General features: G+C 43.7%; 1 protein-coding gene across 1 annotated transcript in view; it reads left to right on the plus strand.

Moving 5' to 3' along the window:
• The window catches only part of LOC111964089 (leucine-rich repeat transmembrane neuronal protein 4-like), a 146,406-nt gene that overhangs the window by 117,925 nt on the left and 6,150 nt on the right, over positions 1-22,331 (plus strand). The gene's annotated exons all lie outside the window — the stretch shown is intronic.

A 22,331-nucleotide genomic window follows, 5' to 3' on the forward strand; every position in this document is an offset into this window, starting at 1 on the left:
TGGCCTAGGGATGTTGCATTGTTTTTTATGGTATCTAGTTCTAGGGATGTTGCATTGTGTTATCTAGGTCTAGGGATGTTGCATTGTGGTATCTAGGTCTAGGGATGTTGCATTGTGGTTATCTAGGTCTAGGGATGTTGCATTGTGTTATCTAGGTCTAGGGATGTTGCATTGTGGTATCTAGGTCTAGGGATGTTGCATTGTGTTATCTAGGTCTAGGGATGTTGCATTATTGGTATCTAGGTCTAGGATGTTGCATTGTGGTATCTAGGTCTAGGGATGTTGCATTGTGTTATCTAGGTCTAGGGATGTTGCATTGTGTGTATCTAGGTCTAGGGATGTTGCATTGTGGTATCTACGTCGAGGATGTTGCATTGTGGTATCTAGGTCAGGGATGTTGCATTGTGGTATCTAGGTCTAGGGATGTTGCATTGTGTTATCTAGGTCTAGGGATGTTGCATTGTGTTATCTAGGTCTAGGGATGTTGCATTGTGTTATCTAGGTCTAGGGATGTTGCATTGTGTTATCTAGGTCTAGGGATGTTGCATTGTGGTATCTAGGTCTAGGGATGTTGCATTGTGTTTATCTAGGTCTAGGGATGTTGCATTGTGTTATCTAGGTCTAGGGATGTTGCATTGTGGTATCTAGGTCTAGGGATGTTGCATTGTGGTATCTAGGTCTAGGGATGTTGCATTGTGTATCTAGGTCTAGGGATGTTGCATTGTGGTATCTAGGTCTAGGGATGTTGCATTGTGGTATCTAGGTCTAGGATGTGCATTGTGGTATCTAGTCAGGGATGTTGCATTGTGGTATCTAGGTCTAGGGATGTTGCATTTGTTATTCAGTCTAGGGATGTTGCATTGTGTTATCTAGGTCTAGGGATGTTGCATTGTGTATCACGGTCTAGGGATGTTGCATTGTGGTATCTAGGTCAGGGATGTTGCATTGTGGTATCTAGGGATGTTGCATTGTGGTATCTAGGTCTAGGGATGTTGCATTGTGGTATCTAGGTCTAGGGATGTTGCATTGTGGTATCTAGGTCTAGGGATGTTTCCCAGTTTGTTCACTAATTACCTGGCCCTACACTGTCTGAATAGAGCCTAACTCTTCCTGCCTAGCAGTCCTAACCTGTATACATCACCTCTGATTGATATTCAGTGCTGTGATGCACAAGCCTCAAAGCTGCTGCCTGGTCAAGGTTTCTCAGTGAAAGGTTATGTTTGATTGTGAACCGTGATCACGATGTAAGCTGCGTGTATGCAAACAACATGTCTCTTCAGGGACTGTTTGTAACTACCTGGGTTATTGTTTCCCCCATTACTTTAGCCCCCATGGTTAATTATTTTTGCAGATGAAAACATACGCCCCCTCATTAATTCCGCACTCCACAATCTATCATAATTACAGCCAAATATGTTGTTGTTATCGCTTTCATTTAAATTAGTGGCTGTGATACTCACTCATAAGAACACCCAGTATCATGCATGCACACACTCACACACACTCAAACACACACACACACACACAATCACATACAGTGGGGCAAAAATGTATTTAGTCAGCCACCAATTGTGCAAGTTCTCCCACTTAAAAAGATGAGAGGCCTGTAATTTTCATCATAGGTACACTTCAACTATGACAGACAAAATGAGGAAAAAAAATCCTGAAAATCACATTGTAGGATTTTTTATTAATTAATTTGCAAATTATGGTGGAAAATAAGTATTTGGTCACCTACAAACAAGCAAGATTTCTGGCTCTCACAGACCTGTAACTTTTTCTTTAAGAGGCTCCTCTGTCCTCCACTCGTTACCTGTATTAATGGCACCTGTTTGAACTTGTTATCAGTATAAAAGACACCTGTCCACAACCTCAAACAGTCACACTCCAAACTCCACCATGGCCAAGACCAAAGAGCTGTCAAAGGACACCAGAAACAAAATTGTAGACCTGCACCAGGCTGGGAAGACTTAATCTGCAATAGGTAAGCAGCTTGGTTTGAAGAAATCAACTGTGGGAGAAATTATTAGGAAATGGAAGACATACAAGACCACTCATAATCTCCCTCGATCTGGGGCTCACGCAAGATCTCACCCCGTGGGGTCAAAATGATCACAAGAACGGTGAGCAAAAATCCCAGAACCACACGGGGGGACCTAGTGAATGACCTGCAGAGAGCTAGGACCAAAGTAAACAAAGCCTACCAATCAGTAACACACTACGCCGCCAGGACTCAAATCCTGCAGTGCCAGGCGTGTCCCCCTGCTTAAGCCAGTACATGTCCAGGCCGTCTGATGTTTGCTAGAGAGCATTTGGGTGATCCAGAAGAAGATTGGGAGAATGTCAATATGGTCAGATGAAACCAAAATAGAACTTTTTGGTTAAAAACTCAACTCGTCGTGTTTGGAGGACAAAGAATGCTGAGTTGCATCCAAAGAACACCATACCTACTGTGAAGCATGGGGTGGGAAACATCATGCTTTGGGGCTGTTTTTTCTGCAAAGGGACCAGGACGACTGATCCGTGTAAAAGAAAGAATGAATGGGGCCATGTATCGTGAGATTTTGAGTGGAAAACCTCCTTCCATCAGCAAGGGCATTGAAGATGAAACGTGGCTGGGTCTTTCAGCATGACAATGATCCCAAACACACCGCCGGGCAACGAAGGAGTGGCTTCGTAAGAAGCATTTCAAGATCCTGGAGTGGCCTAGCCAGTCTCCAGATCTCAACCCCATAGAAAATCTTTGGAGGGAGTTGAAAGTCCGTGTTGCCCAGCAACGCCCCAAAACATCACTGCTCTAGAGGAGATCTGCATGGAGGAATGGCCAAAATACCAGCAACAGTGTGTGAAAACCTTGTGAAGACTTACAGAAAACGTTTGACCTCTGTCATTGCCAAACAAAGGGTATATAACATTGAGATAAACTTTTGTTATTGACCAAATACTTATTTTCCACCATAATTTGCAAATAAATTCATTAAAAATCCTACATTGTGATTTTTCTGGATTTTTTTTCTCATTTTGTCTGTCATAGTTGAAGTGTACCTATGATGAAAATTACAGGCCTCTCTCATCTTTTTAAGTGGGAGAACTTGCACAATTGGTGGCTGACTAAATACTTTTTTGCCCCACTGTACATGCACACACACTCAAACACACACTCAAATACACGCACACACTCATTCAAACACATACACATACACAGCCTAATCACATAAAGAAAACTAAGTATAACTAAACAATACCACACACACAGACATACTGTACACACACACACACACAATCAAATAAGCTACCCAGCGTTGCACCGAGGCTGCTTCTCACACTGAGGTACCTTCTCGCTAATGTAATCACACAGAGAGTGGTGGGTGAGGAGAGAGGAGTGGCATTACATCAAACTAATTACAGCCTGGCATTTCACAGTAAACTCCCCATCTCATCTGTGTAAGCCCTAAACAGAATTATGTTGATCCAGGAAATCAACGTTAAGAGTAAAAACACTGTTGAATCTGCTGCACCTGCATTATACTAGAGAAAATGGCGCCGACAGATAGAGCTGCCGTGCTTCTAGCTCTTAGGAAACTCTGCAGTATTTCGTTTTTTGTGTGTTATTTCTTACATTATTAGCCCAGAAAATTTTTGTGTTATTACATACAGTCGGGAAGAACATTGTATATCAGAACGGCGGTAACTCACCAGCATTACCAGCATTATGACCAGAAATACGACTTTCCCAAATCGGATCCTTTGTTCGTACCCCCCAGGGCAATCGATCTGATTCCAAAGGCTGACCCAAAACACAGCCGGTGGAGGAGAGGTATTCGGAGTGGACTACTAGTCCAACTCAGGAGGCGCACACACCACCCACCGCTTCCGAAGTCGCATTTATTGTACCTGGGGATTTTAACGAAGCAAATTTAAGAAACACGCTACTGAAGTTCTATCAACACATTGACTGTAGTTCTCATGCTGCTAAAACACTCAACCACTGCTACTCCAACTTCCGGGATGCCCACAAGGCCCTTCCCCGCCCTCCCTTTGGCAAATCTGATCACGACTCCATTTTGCTCCTCCCTTCCTATAGACAGAAATTCAAAAAGAATTACCCGTGCTGAGGATTATTCAATGCTGGTCTGACCAATCGGAATCCATGCTTGAAGATTGTTTTTATCACGTGGACTGGGATATGTTCTCAGTAGCCTCCGAGAATAACATCGACGACTGTGTTTTTCAGGAAGTGAATAGGAGATGTTGTACCCACTGTGACTATTAAACCTACCCTAACCAGAGACCTTGGATAGATGGCAGCATTTGCACAAAACTGAAAGCCCAAAACATCGCATTTAAACATGACAACGTGACAGGGAATATGGCCGAAAACAAACAGTGTTTTTAATCCCTCCGTAAAGCAATCAAACAGGCAAAACGTAAGTATACAGACAAAGTGGAGTCGCAATTCAACGGCTCAGACATAAGACGTATGTGGTAGGGTCTACAGACAATCATGGACTACAAAGGGAAAATCAGCCACATCGCGAACACCGACGTCTTGCTTCCAGACAAGCTAAACACCTTCTTCGCCTGCATTGAGGATAGCACAGTGCCACTGACGTGGCCCACTACGAAGGACTGTGGGCTCTCCTTTTCCGTGGCAGTCGTGAGTAAGGCATTTAAGCGTATTAACCCTTGCAAAGCTGCCGGCCCAGACGGCATCCCTAGCCGCATCCTCAGAGCATGTTCAGACCAGCTGGCTGGAGTGTTTACGGACATATTCAATCTCTCCCTATCAGTCTGCTGTCCCCCTTTGCTTTCTGTACCCAAGAAAGCAAAGGTAACTGAAGTAAATGACTATCGCCACGTAGCACTCACTCCTGTCATCATGAAGTGCTTTGAGAGACTAGTCAAGGATTATATCACCTCTACCTTACCTGACACCCTAGACCAGTGGTCACCAACCTTTTCTGAGTCAAGATCACTTTCGCAGTCAAAAAGAGGGCTGAGATCTACTGCTCAGATTTTTTTGTTTCAAATGAACCTGACACAAACAGTTTTGTAGGAGTGAGATTTGGGCAGTTGACCTAATATATTATCACAGCATATTGGCTATATGATCGGGCTGCCAATATTGTTAATCAGACAATAATATATTTAAAAATTTGAGCTTTGATAACAAAATAGATCAGTTGGTTTAACACTTGTGAGGCACTGTGGAGCATGAATTGAAATAATTAGCTTTTTTATTTTACTGGACTGATGGTACCTGCATCTGATGGTCAACGAGGTCAAATCACGACGTCAGTGATCTTCAGGTCGAAAAGTCGGAGCTCTAGAAAGATGCCCGACTTGGAATTCAGAGTTGGATGACTGTTCAACACAATTTTTCCCAACCGCCTCTCACGGTCCCTGCTCTCTCCTTTCTTTCCTCTGGTGAGACTGACCAGGGAGAGGAGAAACCGTCTTCCACCTGATGGTGAAACTCGAGTCGCACCGCATCTGCCTCATGTACAAATTGATGTTGTTCCTATGACCAGAGAAAGTTAAATATTCCTTAATATTAAAATCGACACGTCGAGCTGCTAATAATAGTAAAACGCAGGGCTATCAATACTACTCATTCATTGCAGCTACAGCCCGAGCGGAAGTACGGAGAAGCGCGTTTTGTAAATAGTGTTGAATCAAAACAGTGACAGTTGTGAATATAAACTTAAACATGAACTCACTCATAAAAACAGCAGCTATTGGCTGTATTCATTGACAGTCTCTCTGTGGTCATGGTTTTAAAAGTTATTACATCTTACGTAGGCTAGTAGCCTATTAAACTTGGCTGTGGCCAGGGTCATGGAAGCTCTGTAGCCACGGTGATTTGAGCTATCTGACTGGACAGCTCAGTAGGTGCACTCAATTTAGTCACAGATTTGTCGGTCCGCCGGATAGGCGGAGTTTGTCTCATGGCAACACTTTGCTTACCCGGTGTGCAGGACTTTTGAATCAAGTGCACCTACTGGCAACAGCTCAACATTATTTTTTTTAAAAGGAGCACAAGCCTTTATCGTTTGTTGGCTTCGACCGGTTAACGACCACTATCCTAGACCCACTTCAATTTGCTTACCACCCCAATAGATCCACAGACGATGCAATCATCATCACACTGCACACTGCCCTATCGCATCTGGACAAAAGGAATACCTATGTAAGAATGCTGTTCATAGCTCAGCATTCAACACCATAGTACCCTCCAAGCTCATCATTAAGCTTGAGGCCCTCGGTGTGAATCTACCCTGTGCAACTGGGTCCTGGATTTCCTGACAGCCGACCAAAGCTTCAACTTCCTTGGCGTACACATCACTGAAAAACTGAAATGGTCCACCTACACAGACAGTGTGGTGAAGAAGGCTGAAGGATGAAGAAATTTGGCTTGGCACCTAAAATCCTCACAAACTTTTACAGATGCACAATTGAGATTCGAGCTGAATTATTAGATATTACTTGTTAGGTATTACTGCACTGTTCGAGCTAGAGAAAAAAGCATTTTGCTACACCAGCAAGAAAATCTGCTAAACACGTGTATGCGACAAATAAAATGTGATATATTTGTATACTTCCTTTTGTCTGGTACCTACCAGCAAAGCACCCAATGCTTTTACTGTCTAAGAACGGCATGGCCGAGGAGTCATGGGGAAATTAAGTGAACTCAAAGTTCTGCCCGTCTTTTAAATTATTTTTGTTCGTATTTCCTTTGGAGAGAAGAAGAGACAGGGACGGAGAGAGCTACGTAGCTACAGTAAAGGTATATATTGGGCTGGTCGTCACCCAGGTCGTCCTGACGTGTTATTAGTCAGGTCTTTAAAGCCTTGGCCTGGGTACACAGACAGGCACACTCCTTCCCAATATCTCTGATTAAAGTCAGACAGATGCAGCCCAGCATAGAGCCAAGACTGGCCACACAGCGCTTACTTTGGGCTGCGCTCATCACTCAGACACACAGCCAATGGTCCTCCTTGACAGAGCACCCCAGGAGAAAGCCATTTTAGGCCAAGCGAAAAGTGAAAACTGGAAAGTTTCAATTCACAAAGAACTGCAGAAAAATATGAAAAGAATGGTATCCCTTTGACACAAAAAGCACCTCACGGTAATTTTTTTAATGTATCTTAGTGCATTGCCACAGACACACCTGATTCAGAGCGGAGGTTTTAGCTGTTGCTGTTAGTGTTTGCATCAGATTCAGACTATGTAGAAAACAGCGTTTTACTCCTAATTACAGTATGTGAAAGATGTGTTGACAGCCTGTAGTCAACACAGCATTAGCATGATGAACTATAGATGACTCACTCTACAAGGTATAGCCCCATGCTATAGTGATGGGAAGTTCGGGTCTTTTCTCCACTCGTTCAGTCAAAAGAACAAATCTTTCAACTCATTTTGTTCAATTGAGTCAGTAATGCATGCAGGACTCCCTACCGGCGAATGATGAACAGAGCATTTGAAAGAGTCGTCATGTTTCTACAAGCCTCTAGTTCACATGTCATTCACCATAGGGGGCTTTTTGGAGCTGTCATTTGTGACTGAGACTTGTAAAAGTGTGCTTTAAACAATGTACATTTGTTGATTGCTAGGCATACAAATGAGATTATTTCTTGATACATTTGAAATGAGGTCTAGTTGTGGCCGCAACCGGACTAGATTGTGAATGACTCTTGGGGAGTGCATTGCTTGACTACCTTGAGAGTGATAAGCATAATATCTTTGCGAACTGCAGACCCCTAAATTATACATTTTTGTTGAGCAGAGTTTTGGTTCTATGTGTCATTCATCACATTCAATAATACATTAATTGCCAATTAATTGCAAGTCATTCTTGCACCATGCAATCAATTATCAGTTCTATACATGTATTTTTCTTCTCTATGCTGCCTGCCTGCAGCATTATCTATTTTTCTGTGCACATTTATGACAGACAGTTGTAGGTCGAAGCACGTCTCTGGGGCCGCTGATCCAGAGGAGCGTGTATCAATCCTGCTGTAGGACTAATTGCGGCCAGCAAGTCAAACAAACAACTAAAATTAAGAAGTCACTCAGAAAAACGAATCATGAAATAATTGTTCCGGAACTACACATCACTACCATGCTGACTTCAACTAAATGAAAGCCATATGAAGTATAGTACCCACAAAGACACTCTGTTGTCTTTTTATGGTCATTCTCATCCACTTTGTTTGAGTTAACTGAATAAGCCCCATCCGCTGCCTTATTCATGAGGGATGCTTGGTGATGACCTTGAATGAGCAAATACACTAAGCTCTCCTATTGAATAAAAAAAGAAACCATAAAGGAGTTTATGGACAGATTCCCTGATGAATATATCTAAGGACTTTGACCCCTATGTCAAGTCAGTGCAGACAGAGATTTGTCCTTGAACGATGCAGGGAACTGTGGACTGAGAGAGCAGCAAATGAAATGTTACAACACAATCTCTTATTTCCACTCTGAGTACAGGAAAAGCAAAGGTTTTATATTCCTTAACAACAGCAAGGTGTTAGACAGCTAGAGCCTGTCAGACTGCGAGAGATAGGTTAGAGTTGTTTGCCATCTTAGACTTACCTTTTCTCAATGCAGCTGCAGAAAGTCAGCAGAGAAATCATTAGCACCGGTAATTATGCACTGTGTTGAACATGTAAGAAAAATACTTAGGCATGCAGTACAGGAAAGAGACTTCGGCAGGCAGTACAGGAAAGAGACTTGGGCAGGCAGTACAGGAGAACTAGTGTTGAGCATTGAGTAACATTTCACGTCCCATTTGCTGTCTGTAGAACCTCCTCTGGTGTCTGTACAGTGTGAGAGCAGAGTGATAAGCCAACGGTGGGCAGGCGCTGGTGCGTGAAGGGGGCAGCGCTCAAATTTTTGGGAATTGGGCGTATGTGTGTGCACGCGTGCGTGCGTGCAAACGACGAGCGTGTGTGTGTGTACTTGTATATGTGTCTATGTAGAGTGGAGTGAGGCAGGGTTATCCGTGGGGTGTCAGAGACCTGTAAACAACACTGCAGTGCACATAAAGGGAGGGGCGGTCATTAAGGAATTAGCAGGAGGGTAGCAGCTTGTTTAGGGAAACACTCAGCTGTAAATGCACACGTGTATAACACACTCAGAGCTCGATTTTAACAAACCTAACACAATGGTAAATCTAAGGTAGCGCTATAGGTACATCATGGCGGCGTGTGTACAGCGCGAGGGTCGCGAATTAGCTGTAATTTACTTAATAGTTCTTAGTTTATTCACTCAGTACAGCCCGACATACACTTTATATAGCCAACAAGAACTCCTGGATATTGGAACACAATGCACAAAGAGAGTTTTTGACAACTTACAACTTCCACTGGAGATTGCGAAGACGCCCCGGGAGACTGAAACATCGCCGAGAGGAAGTGCCCGGAAGCGGCGTCGAGATCATAAACAAAGGCGAGAGAAGCGGGTTGGCCTCTGGGCTAGGCAAAAGCTAACCCCACATCATCTTCCACTACCTAGCCTTTTCCTTGCTAACGTCCGGTCACTGACGAACAAAATGGACGAAATACGACTAAGAATCATCTCACAAAAAAGGATGGATGGATTGCAACGCCATGATTTTCACGGAAACGTGTCTAAACAACAGCATACCCGACAACGCTATTGGGCTAGAGGGACGCGACGTCTTCAGGGCTGATCGTACGGCAGAGGACTCTGGTAAGACCTGAGGAGGTGGTCTGTGCATTTATGTAAACAAAGCATGGTGTACAGACAGTAACATAACCGGGAGTCACTGCTCAACCATTCTGGAGTACCTGATGATTAGGTGCAGGCCTTTCTACTTGCCTCTGGAGCTTACATCCATTGTTGTTACTGCAGGCTACATACCTCCGGATGCTAATGCTAACTAGCAATGAAAGAACTGCAGGTTGCTATTAGCAAACAGCAAACTGCACATCCTGATGGTGCTTTTGTTGCAGGGGATTTTAACCACTCAAACCTGAAAACTGTTTTTCACAAATTCCACCAAAATGTCTCCTGCCACACTAGAGGAGACAATACACTAGACCACGTGTATACAAACATTCCTGAGGCTTACAAAGCCATTCCCCTCCCTCACATGGGACAGTCTGATCACCTTTCACTGGTCCTACTCCCCAAGTATTTACTCCTCATTAAACGCATGAAACCATCAGTGAGAACAGTCAAAGTGTGGCCAGAGGGGTCAGACTCATTACTACAGCACAAGTTTCAACACACAGACTGGAGATTGTTTGCCCCTCAGGCCACCCTTGACTCCCATAAGGACATTGAAACATATGCTTCTTCCATTCTGGATTACATCAACATCTGCATCAACAATGTCACCACCCATAAACTAATAAAGACCTTCCCCAACCAGAAGCCTTGGATGAACAGAGAGGTCTGACTACTACTAAAGGCATGCAACGCTGCATTCAGATCTGGCAATGCGGAAGCCTACAGCTCATCCAGGGCCAACCTGAAAAAGGGCGTCAAGATGGCTAAACATGACCAAAAACTTGGATTGAGGAGCACTTCAACAACAACTACGACTCTCGACGCATGTGGTAGGGCATCCAAGCCATCACAGACTACGACCAAAAAAGAAAACCTGCCCCCACAGCCAACGATGTCTCCATCGCCGACGAGTTAAACAGGTTCTATGCTCGCTTTGATAGAGACAACAAAGATCCAGCCATCAAAGCTAAGCTCCCCCCAGACGACTTCCCCCTCAGACTATCCATCGCAGATGTGTTGTCTGCACTGAGCAGGGTGAATGCACGCAAGGCTGCTGGTCCTGATGACGTCCCCGGTCGTGTGCTCAGAGCATGTGCTGGGCAGCTGGCTGAGGTCTTCACTGACATTTTCAACCTGTCATTGGCCCAGGCCTGTCATTGGCCCAAACTCCATGACCTAGGGATCAGCCCCTCTCTCTGTAACTGGATTTTGGACTTCCTAACCAACAGGCCCCAGTCTGTCAGGTTAGACAACTTCATCTCCTCAACCCTGAACCTGAACACTGGTGTGCCACAGGGCTGTGTGCTGAGCCCCCTCCTTAACTTCCTCTTCACCTACGACTTCATTCCTATACACGGTTCCAACACCATCGTCAAGTTCACAAACGACACCACGGTGGTAGGCCTGATCAGACAATGACGAGTCAGCCTACAAGGAGGAGGTCAAGCATCTGGCTGCATGGTGCACTGACAACAACCTGGCCCTCAATGCAAAGAAAACCAAGGAGCTCATTGTGGATTACAGGAAGTCTAAAAGCTGCAGCCACGCCCCAGTTCTCATTGATGGCACTGAGGTGGAGCGTGTGCCCAGATTCAAATTCCTGGGTGTCTACATCCCTGTGGACCTCTCCTTCCCCCTTAACACCTCAACCTGGATCAAAAAGGCGCAGCAGCGCCTGTACTTTTTGAGGAGGCTGAAGAATGCCCGCCTGTCTCCCAAGATCCTGGTGAACTTTTACCGCTGCACGGTCGAGAGCATTCTGACCAACTGCGCCACAGTGTGGTTTGGTGGATGCTCCGTGGCCAACCGGAAGGCCCTGCAACGGTTGGTGAAAACCGCCCAGCACATCACTGGTGACCAGCTCCCTGCCATCGTAGACCTCCAGCGCATGCGGTGTCTGCGTAGGGCGTGCAGCATCATCAGGGACACTAGCAGGCTCAAGAACAGTTTCTTTCCAGCTACTGTAACCCTGCTGAACTCTGTGACACGGCACTAGCCATATCCACCTGCCCTCCGATTAGTACTYCCTCTCAGGGACCTTGTTGCATTACTCTCTTTGCACTCTTCACGGTACTACTGGACTCTGATATTGCTTCGCAAAGTCTGAATAAGGACATTATTCAGTTGTACATGTACATGTCTACCTCGGTAACTTCATTGCTGCTATTCCTGCATTTCAGTTGCGTGCCTCATTGCACTTTCAATTTGCCTTCACTGAACATTTATACTTCCCATTTAATAACCAACATTGTACTTAATTGTTTCACTTGTACATTTTTTGGTACTCTTTTACTTGCACTTCTGGTCAGATGCTAACTGCATTTTGTTGTACTGTACTTGTACTTGTTCAATGACAAAGTTTAATCTAATCTAATCTAGGTTCAGGGGTGTGTCAGAAATATTTTTTGTATTTTCACGATCTCAATTATCGGCGCACTTGCTGGGGTTTGTACGGAAGGGTTAGGTTTTGATGAATAAACAAGTTGTGGGTGTCTCGGGGCTTGGCCCCTCACTGGCCAATCAGAACGTTCTCCTTGGCAAAATATGTGGTTGCTTCAAGGTGTGTATTTACAGTCTTTTATGTATTGCCTTGGAATTAACTCCAATTCCAATGTTAGTCCGTTATAGTTTGTTAAATAGCTTACAGAAACGAAATAACAAAATATAGACCTATATTTGCTAAATACCGTTAACTTAAACCCATTTGCAGTCCACATTGTTCTAAGTAATTGCATGGGTTCAATAGCCTTCGCACTGATATAGGGGCTAGCCAACTGTAAATTGCATTATGGCTGAGCATGGACATGCCAAACATTGTCAATAAGCAAGATTACAGTAATTATTGATAAGGCCTAAAAAGAGAAGGAATAATTTAAATCAAATTCTAATCAAAATGAAACTACAAATAGACAATGTCACATTTTCAGGCACCATCATTTCTCCCAGTGGGCATATAATATTAAAACAATGCAGACTATAGAGAGTTTTTTACGCACATCCATACTTTTCACAGTAGCTGGAAAAAGATCCTATACAAATAGAAAGGGAGAATGTCCACTCACTGTTATACTGCTCCCAAATAGGCCTGTGTTTTATGAACATAATCGGGTCGATCATACAGATCAGATAGCATTCATTGACACATCTCCAGAAGTTGCATTGCCAGCGCGCCACAGATGTTGTCACTTAAAATCAGGAAGGTGAATCATTCTAATCAGGTTGGCTGTAATCAAATAGAACAAAATTGAAAACCGTTTTTTTGAAATTGTTGCAAATGTATTAAAAATAAAAAAAAGTATTCAGACCCTTTGCTATCAGACTCGAAATTGAGCTCAGGTGCATCCTGTTTCCATTGATCATCCTTGAAATGTTTCTACAACTTGATTGGAGTCCACCTGTGGTAAATTCAATTGATTGGACATGATTTGGAAAGGCACACGCCTGTCTATATAAGGTCCCATAGTTGACAGTGCATGTCAGAGCAAAAACAAAGCCATGAGGTTGAAGGAATTGCCGGTAGTGCTCCGAGACAGGTTTGTGTCGAGGCACAGATCTGGGGAAGGGTACCAAAAAATGTCTGCAGCGTTGAAGGTCGCCAAGAACACAGTGGCCTCCATCATTACTAAATGGAAGAACTTTGGAACCACCAAGATTCTTCCTATAGCTGGTCGCCCCACCAAACAGGGCAATCGCGGGAGAAGGGCCTTGGTCAGGGAGGTAAATGCCAAGCGTCATGTCTGGAGGAAACCTGGCACAATTCCATACGGTGAAGCATGGTGGTGGCAGCATCATGCTGTGGGGATGTTTTTCCGCAGCAGGGAGACTGGTCAGGATCGAGGGAAAGCTGAACGGAGAAATGTACAGAGAGATCCTTGATGAAAACCTGCTCCAGAGCGCTAAGGACCTCAGACTGGGGCGAAGGTTCACCTTCCAAAGGGACAACGACCCTAAGCACACAGCCAAGACAATACAGGAGTGGCTTCGGGACAAATCTCTGAATGTCATTGAGTGGCCCAGCCAGAGCCCGGACTTGAACCCGATCGAACATCTCTGGAGAGACCTGAAAATAGCTGTTCAGCGATTCTCCCCATCCAAACTGATAGATATTGAGAGGATCTGCAGAGAACAATGGGAGAAACTCCCCAAACAGGTGTGCCAAGCTTGTAGTGTCATACCCCAAAAGACTCAACGCTCAACGTTTTTTATTTTTACATTTGCAAAAACTTCTAAAAAACATTTTTTTCTTTGTCATTATGGGATAGTGTGTGTAGATTCAAGAGAGACATTTTTTTTTAAATTTCATTTTAGTATAAGGCTGTAAAAGAATGGGGGAAAATGTCAAGGGGTCTGAATACTTTCTGAATGCGGTTCAATTCCAGCCCACGCCCTTCTGGCACAAATAACTTAATGCCCCCCATTGACTTAATTTAGTTACACATTTAAAATATGGACAATCTAGCAATAGTTTACCCCCGATCTTAATTTCAGTGATACCCATCCCGGATCCGGGAGCATCCTCATCAAAAAAGCTGACTAGCATAGCCTAGCCTAACGGGACAGGGATATCATATAATATAATTTCATGAAATCACAAGTCCAATACAGCAAATGAAAGATAAACATCTTGTGAATCCAGCCATCATTTACGATTTTTWAAATGTTTTACAGCGAAAACACAATATGTATTTATATTAGCTAACCACAATAGCCAAACACACAACGGCATGTTTTCACCATGTTTCCACCGCATAGGTAGCTTTCACAAAACCCAGAAATAGAGATAAAATGAATCACTAACCTTGAACAACTTCATCAGATGACAGTCTTATAACATCATGTTATACAATACATTTATGTTTTGTTCGAAAATGTGCATATTTGAGGTATAAATCGTAGTTTTACATTGCAGCCACCATCACAAATAGCACCAAAGCAGCCAGAATAATTACAGAGAGCAACGTGAAATACATAAATACTCATCATAAAACATTTATGAAAAATACATGGTGTACAGCAAAMSAAAGATAAACATCTTGTGAATCCAGCCAATATTTCCGATTTTTTAAGTGTTTTACAGCGAAAACACAATATAGAATTATATTAGCTTACCACAATAGCCAAACACACAAAAACATTTATTCACCGCCAACATAGCTTTCGCAAAAACCAGCAATAGAGATAAAATGAATCACTAACCTTTGGACAACTTCATCAGATGACAGTCTTATAACATCATGTTATACAATACATTTATGTTTTTGTTCGAAAATGTGCATATTTAGAGCTGCAAATCGTGGTTATACATTGTGAACAAGCCAAATTTCTTCAGCCTCCTGAGGTTGAAGAGGCGCTGTTGCGCCTTCTTCACCACGCTGTCTGTGTGGGTGGACCATTTCAGTTTGTCCGTGATGTGTACGCCGAGGAACTTGTGGTGTGAAATGGTGGACCATTTCAGTTTGTCCGTGATCTGTACGCCGAGGAACTTACCTTAGCTTTCTCGGCTGTCCACGTGTTATTTTATTATATTCCAATAGGCTACATTCTGTAGGCTACCCAATTAGCCTATCCATTGTCACAAAATGAAAGGTGTGGGAACCGATAATAGGCTACGGATTGTGTTTCCCTGACTGAGTTGATGAGCTGATTTGGGCCATCAATTGACTGACAGATGTAGGCCTACTGTAAAACAATAAACTTTCCTTGAGTGTGGATGCTCGTCCACATTTTATAGTTAGGCTATGTATAATCTGTCAATATAGTTACGGTCTTTGGTGTGGATGGCCCTTACAGTGGGTAAGATTTCCATTGCTAAATTGTGTGCCGGCTACAGTAGCATCGGCCTACTGTACTTTCATTTTGATGCCAACATTTGAAGTCATCTTTGTTGTCAGTGTTGGGGAGTAGTGAACTACATGTAGCTCAACTAGTAAATGAACTACATTTTGCAGTAGTTTAACTAAAATCTACTCTAGGTAATTCTAATCTAGGTAATGTTAAAATGGTGCCAGAGAAGAAGGCAGACGCTTTACTTCCCCCAAGCCGATTGTGTTTTTTTGTTCGTTTATTTGTGTTGTTTGTAACTTTTTAACTTATTTTGTACATAATGTTGCCGTTACCGTCTCTTATGACCGAAAATAAATTCTAGACATCAGGACTGCAATTACTCACCACGGATTAGCAGAATCCTTTTTCTCCTTTCACGACTCTGACGAGCCCGACGCGAAGGATATACTGCTTCCTCAGGAACAGGACCCAATCCCTGTGATCTGCGCAAAGAGGAGGTGGAGAAAGAGGGGCTGAAGGTCAGGCTGCCTTCTGAGAATTCGTAGGCAATCGAATAAACCCCCACTTCCCTCCATTCTGCTAGCAAACGTGCAATCTTTGGAGAATAAAATCGACTAGTTACGTGGAAGATTAAACTACCAACGGGACATTAAAAACTGTAAATTCTTATGCTTCACGGAGTCGTGGCTGAACAATGACAATATCAACATACAGCTGGCTGGTTATACGACGTACCGGCAGGATAGAACAGCGGCATCTGGTAAGACAAGGGGTGGCGGTCTATGTGTTTTTGTAAACAACAGCTGGTGCATGATATCTAAGGAAGTCTCGAGCTATTGCTCGCCTAAGGTAGAGTATCTCATGATAAGCTGTAGACCACACTACCTACCGAGAGAGTTTTCATCTATTCTTTGTAGCTGTTTACATAACACCACAGTCAGAGGCTGGCACTAAGACAGCATTGAATGAGCTGTATTCCGCCATAAGCAAACAAGAAAACGTTCACCCAGAGGTGGCGCTCCTAGTAGCTGGGGACTTTAATGCAGGGAAATTTAAATCCGTTTAACCAAATTTCTATCAGCATGTTAAATGTGCAACCAGAGGAAAAAGAACTCTGGACCACCTATACTCCACACACAGAGATGCATACAAAGCTCTTGCTCGCCCTCCATTTGGAAAATCTGACCTATCCTCCTGACTCCTGCTTATAAGCAAAAATTAAAGCAGGAAGCACCAGTGACTAGATCAATAAAAAAGTGGTCAGAGAAAGCAGAAGCTAATCTACAGGACTGTTTTGCTAGCACAGACTGGAATATGTTCCGGGATTCCTCCAATGGCATTGAGGAGTACACCACATCAGTCATTGGCTTCATCAGTAAGTGCATCGATGACGTCGTCCCATCGATGCACTTACTGACGTCGTCCCCACATACCCCAACCATACCCCATACCCCAACCACGTACATACCCCAACCAGAAACCATGGATTACAGGCAGCATCCGCACTGAGCTAAACGTTAGACCTGCCGCTTTCAAGGAGTGGGACTTATAAGCTTATAAGAAATGCCGCTATGCCCTCCAACGAACCCTCAAACAGGCAAAGCATCAATACAGATCAATACATCAATAAGATCGAATCGCACTACACCGGCTCTGACGCTTGTCGGATGTGGCAGGGCTTACATACCATTACAGACTATAAAGGGAAGCACAGCCGAGAGCTGCCGAGTGACACAAGCCTACCAGATGAGCTAAACTACTTCTGTACTCTCTTTGAGGCAAATAACACTGAAACATGCATGAGAGCACCAGCTGTTCCGGAAGATTGTGTGATCACGCCCTCCGCACCCGATGTGAGTAAGGCCTTTAAACAGGTCAACATTCACTAGGCCGCAGGGCCAGACGGATTACCAGGACGTGTACTGCGAGCATGCGCTGATCAACTGGTATGTGTCTTCACTGACATGTTCAACCTCTCCCTCTCCGAGTCTATAATACCAACATGTTTTATGCAGACCACCATAGTCCCTGTGCCCAAGAACACCAAGGTAACCTGCCTAAATGACTACCGACCTGTAGCACTCACGTCTGTAGCCATGAAGTGCTTTGAAAGGCTGGTCATGGCTCACATCAACACCATCATTCCCGAAACCCTAGATGCACTCCAATTTACATACCGCCCCAACAGATCCACAGATGATGCAATCTCTATTGCATTCCACACTGCCCTTTCCCACCTGGACAAAAGGAACACCTATGTGAGAATGCTATTCATTGACTATAGCTTAGCTTTCAACACCATAGTGCCCTCAAAGCTCACCACTAAGCTAAGGACCCTGGGACTAAACACCTTCCTCTGCAATTGGATCCTGGACTTCCTGATGGGCCATCACCAGGTGGTAAGGGTAGGTAACAACACATCCGCCACGCTGATCCTCGACACAGGGGCCCCTCGGGGGTGCGTGCTCAGTCCCTTCCTGTACTTCCTATTCACTCATGGTTACACGACTCCAACATCATTAAATTTGCCGTTGACACAACAGTGGTAGGCCTGATCACCGACAACACGAGACAGCCTATAGGGAGTAAGTCCGAGACCAGGCCGTCTGTTACCAGGACAACAACCTCTCCCTTAACGTGATCAAGACAAAGGAGATGACTGTGGACTACAGGAAAAAGAGGACAGAGCTGCAGTGGAGCAGGTTGAGAGCTTCAAGTTCCTTCGTGTCCACATCACCAACAAACTAACATTGTCCAAGCACACCAAGACAGTTGTGAAGCAGGAAGGACAAAACCTATTCCCCCTCAGGAGACTGAAAAGATTTGGGATGGGTCCTCAGATCCTCAAAGGTTTCTACAGCTGCACCATCGAGGGTATCTTGACTGATTGCATCACTGCCTGGTATGGCAACTGCCTGGCCTCCGACCGCAAGGTACTACAGAGGGTAGTGTAAACGGCCCAGTACATTGCTGGGGCCAAGCTTCCTGCCATCCAGGACCTCTTTACCAGGCGGTGTCAGAAGAAGGTCCTAAAAATTGTCAAAGACTCTAATTAGACCTAGTCATAGACTGTTCTCTCTGCTACCACACAGCAATAGGTACCAGAGCACCAAGTCTAGGTCCAAGAGGCTTCTAATCCTGTCTCTTATACACATCTAGTCAAATGGCTACCCAGACTATTTGCAGTGCCCCCCCCCCCCCCCACCCCCTCTTTACACCACTGCTACTCTCTGTTTGTCGTCTATGCATAGTCACTTTAATAACTCTACCTACCATGTACATACTCCCTCAACTAACCGGTGTCCCCGCACATTGACTCTGTATCGGTAACCACCTGTATATAGTCTTGCTAATGTTATTTTACTGCTGCTCTTTAATTACTTGTTACTTTTATCTCTTATTCTTATCCATATATATTTTTTTTTAATCAACTGCATTGATTTGATTTTCAGTAGTTAATTACTTTCTTGCCATGTCACGGTGTAGCTAACTATTAGAACTACTGTACACACTACTTTTTGTGCAAAAWTTTTTATAAAATATGGGCGAAGGCAAGATTTTCCAACAATTTTTTTTGTTTTTAATAGGCTAAATTACACATTCTGTTACCATATGACGCCAATGTGATGTCTTGCAATTTGTAGTCTACAACATTTCAGATTTACATATGAAATTTTTTCCGGCAGTAGTTTGGATGATTTACAAAATGTACCATTTTTTTTACATTTTCACTAATGAAAAATAAGTCTAAACCCCAACAAATATGCCAATTGATTACAATAATTCACATGAGACGTGATGTAGCCTGTACGTAGCCTACATAGGCGACTTTGACTGGTGCCTAAGGTAAAATTTGGGGCGGCAGGTGTTGTTGCTTGATCGAATCCCTGAGTTGACAAGGTAAAAATATGTCGTTCTGTTCCTGAACAAGGCAGTTATAACCCACTGTTCCTAGGCTGTCATTGTAAATAAGAATTTGTTCTTAACTGACTTGCCTAGTTAAATAAATCATGTAGGTAAAGTACTGCATTGTATACAAACACTACTTCTAGCTGCCCCCTGACAGAGTTTCTAAATATTTGTTTTCAGATATTCAAATCCTCCAGCTGCAGGATTATTTTCGGGTCAAATTAAGATGGTACATGGTTCGCTTTCCTCTGGCGCCATGCTTTGTTTTTGTAAATCTGATGATGTTTGGCTAAATTCCCCCTCAGACAGTTCTGTGTGTTTTATCTGGGCTGAAAGCCTGTCTGGTGGGCTCCATGTGATGGATGCCCCCAGTCCAACATCTGTGCCGACTACGCATGCACGCTAGGAAAGGACAACATTCAATATGAAGACTCACAGACTAACAAAGTGAAACACACATGGCAGTATAAGTACTGTACCAAAACAGCACTCTGGGACACAATGCTTAACTATTTCCATGACAAGTGAATAACATTGCATTAAATATAGAAATCACGTTTAAATACATTATGGTAATGTATTTCCACACTGTATTGTTTTTTAGCAGTTGCAAATGACAGTGTGTTTCTGTTCTCCACAGCACAGAGTATCAGAGGCCCTGAATGCCTCTCACCTCCTGCTTCCTGAGAGACTAACTGGAAACATAAGGTCACATTGCACATGTATGAGTGTGGGTATGCTCTCCTCCTCTACAGTATCCTAGTGCCCAGACAGACCGACGAGGCAGAGCTGAGAGGACAAAGTGAAGGTTTTTTGTCAAAGTGGTCCAAGTTTCCTAAAGCCAAGGGGAAACATTTCCCAGAAAAGAAATACCACGTCCCAGCAGCAGAGAAACTCAGTAAAACTGCATTTTATGGAGTGTGTGACTGGGGATTTATTGCGTGGGGCACTGGTGGCTCCTCATAACTATATCTCTGTGGGATTATGTACAGGGTAAGAACATAGTGTTGCTACAGTGAAAATATATTTCTGACAAATCTTGAATATCAATTAATGGGGATTTTTTTTACCTCCTTAGAGACAGACAAAAATAACAATGTAAGCCTATTAATAATCTGGTCCATCACACCAAATGTATCAGTCTGAGATTTACACCTAATTCTATTAAAGACCACCTCTCTGAGGAGACAATTCAATCACAAAACGCTGAGGTCAGAGACTACTGTGGATATGCTGCTAGACCGTCAGGTGTGTGTTAACAAGTTCTCACACACTCATTCCTACACACACACACACACACACACACACACACACACACACACACACACACACACACACACACACACACACACACACACACACACACACACACACACACACACCTCTTATACACATCTAGATGTGTATAAGAGACAGCACACACACACACACACACACACACACACACATTCCCAGCACACGGGCCAGATTAATGTCCCAGCACTAGGACAGAATCCGCTGAAACGGTTAGGAGTTAATATCCGTTAATTAATTCGTAGGACCTGGGCAAGCAGGGAGCTGTGGGTAGCAGAGGGGTCAGGGGGAAGGGTGGGGGGCTCAACAGAGAGAGAGGGGAGTAATCCGCTGAGTGCCCATAATGTAATGAATACAGGTCTAGCTTAATGGCTCCATTTGAGAGAGAGGGGGGGGGGTCTATTATAAGGGAGAGGGACACATTTGTGAAAAGAGGTCTGATATTTGCAATGTGACCTCAAAGAGTATCTTTATCATACTTTTTCGGTAGTGTGTACAGTGTTTGTTTGTTAGCTGTATTTATTGACATAGCCCAATATGTTCTCAGTCAGGTCAGTGTATTGATACTTTACAGCCTAGCCAGGAATGGGAACCCATAACACCTCACTCCTTAGCAACCATATTAACTTAGCTCAGCGGGACTATATTTTATGTACTGTATGTTCTCTTTAACCTTGCTCAAGGTTACATATGGATTGTTCTTCTAGACATAGGGGTTATTTCGCTTGTGGCAAGTTTTCTGTCTGAACGACTGATCTTACTCCACTGACTGAGTCCATGAATTCTACTCTTACATAGACCTTGAATCTCGGGTACGAGTTTTGTTTTTGCTCTGTCAGCCAACAGACTAGAGCACGTAGCCTATAGGAGGGCTGAATTTATGAGCCGTGCCCAGTTCCCATCATCCACCAGACAGCACCCTTGTCATTATTTATCTCTCCCTGTATTCTTTCTTGGTCTCCTATTTGTTGTTGTTTTTTTTTTTTTCTTATCTCGAGCGCCATTGTAAGATCTGATTGTCTGTCACTTCTGTCAAGCACTTCATTCCCGACGACTGCCATCTCTCCCCACTTTTTTCTGTGCCCCTTTCAACCTTCGCTAATTGGTCTTTGTTAAGGCAATGAACTCAGGCAGTGAGTTGGGGAAAACGCCTGGAAGTCGCTCATCTGTTTGTTTTGAAAAGTGGTCTGTGAGTGTGGGGGGGGGGGGATTTAGTCTCATCGTGGTCGTCTAGACTCTATGGAACTCTGCTTCAGTTTACACTGATCCTCCCTTTATGCTAGTATATGGACACATTTATATACGTGCACGGCTGCACGCCTATTTGAACATGTGAATGAGCATGTTGTAGTGCATTGTGCAATTTGAGTGTGCATTATGAGTCACTGGCAGGTGGAGTTCACACTGTATGACAAGACAGACTGCTCTGTCTTGTCATACAGTGGATAAAATTGAGATATATTTCACCTCACTGGTTAGAGGACAACCTGCAGAAGGTTGTCTTGTCGTGTTATGCTCACGTTGGGTAAAAATACCTCTGTTGTCTTCTGCATACATATCCATGGACCTGGCACTGAGATGACAGC

Source organism: Salvelinus sp. IW2-2015, linkage group LG5 (genome assembly GCF_002910315.2).
Source record: "Salvelinus sp. IW2-2015 linkage group LG5, ASM291031v2, whole genome shotgun sequence".
NCBI lineage: Eukaryota > Metazoa > Chordata > Actinopteri > Salmoniformes > Salmonidae > Salvelinus > Salvelinus sp. IW2-2015.